General features: G+C 36.7%; 1 non-coding gene across 1 annotated transcript; it reads left to right on the top strand.

Annotated features, from left to right (window-relative positions):
* The first annotated feature begins 510 nt into the window (after positions 1-510).
* Positions 511-618, top strand: LOC122317645. The gene has a single exon (XR_006244568.1). It is a non-coding gene; the product is annotated as a small nucleolar RNA R71 (small nucleolar RNA).
* Positions 619-872: the final 254 nt, after the last annotated feature.

Genomic DNA, 872 nt, shown 5'->3' with positions numbered 1-872 from the left:
CACCCCTCCAACTGAAATTTGGGTGACTCCTCCATCCTAGATTATAAGAATTAGAGTTAGTACCAGAATATGGTTTATGTATCATGTTTACAGCACTAGATTGGTCCAACAATACTTCTTTGAAAGCAGGGATCAGGGGACATTCATTAGTTGAATGCCCATGATCCTCACATATGCCACACTTCTCAGAAAATTTAGGGACAGCATGCACTTCATTTACTTTCTTCAATTCCATGGCTTCCACTTTTCTAGACAGCAAGGTTAATTTAGCACGCAAATCATCATCTTCATTTACAGTATATTTCCCATGACTAGACTCAACTTGCCTAGACCTATCATGCACATCAGTTGTGTCCCAAGATTGGGCATTTTCAGCAAGATAATCAAAATATTCAAATGCCTCATCGGGCTCTTTGTCAAAAAATTCTCCATTACACATAGTTTGTACAAATTGGCGCATTTTAGGTGTCAAACTTTCATAAAAAAAACTAATCACACGCCAATGTTCATAACCATGGTGTGGGCATGAATCTAATAGATCTTTGAACCTTTCCCAACATTGATAAAAAGTTTCAGAATCCTTTTGAGAAAAATTCATGATCTGTCTTTTCAAAGCATTTGTCCTATGTATTGGGAAGAATTTTTTCAAAAATCCTGCTTGCATCTCCTGCCAAGTGCCTATGGTTCTAGGTCTTAATGAATTCAACCATGTTTTAGCTTTATCTTTCAAGGAAAATGGAAACAATTTTAGTCTAATGACCTCCTCAGTGCATGTCTGGTCCATGAATATAGAACAAACCTCTTCAAACTCTTTGATATGCAAATAAGGGTTCTCAGATTCCATGCCATGAAAATGTAGAATTAATGGAATC

This window comes from Carya illinoinensis, chromosome 7, assembly GCF_018687715.1.
Source record: "Carya illinoinensis cultivar Pawnee chromosome 7, C.illinoinensisPawnee_v1, whole genome shotgun sequence".
NCBI classification, from domain to species: domain Eukaryota; kingdom Viridiplantae; phylum Streptophyta; class Magnoliopsida; order Fagales; family Juglandaceae; genus Carya; species Carya illinoinensis.
Note: the sequence above shows the minus strand (reverse complement) of the source record. Positions and strands in the feature narration are given on the sequence as shown.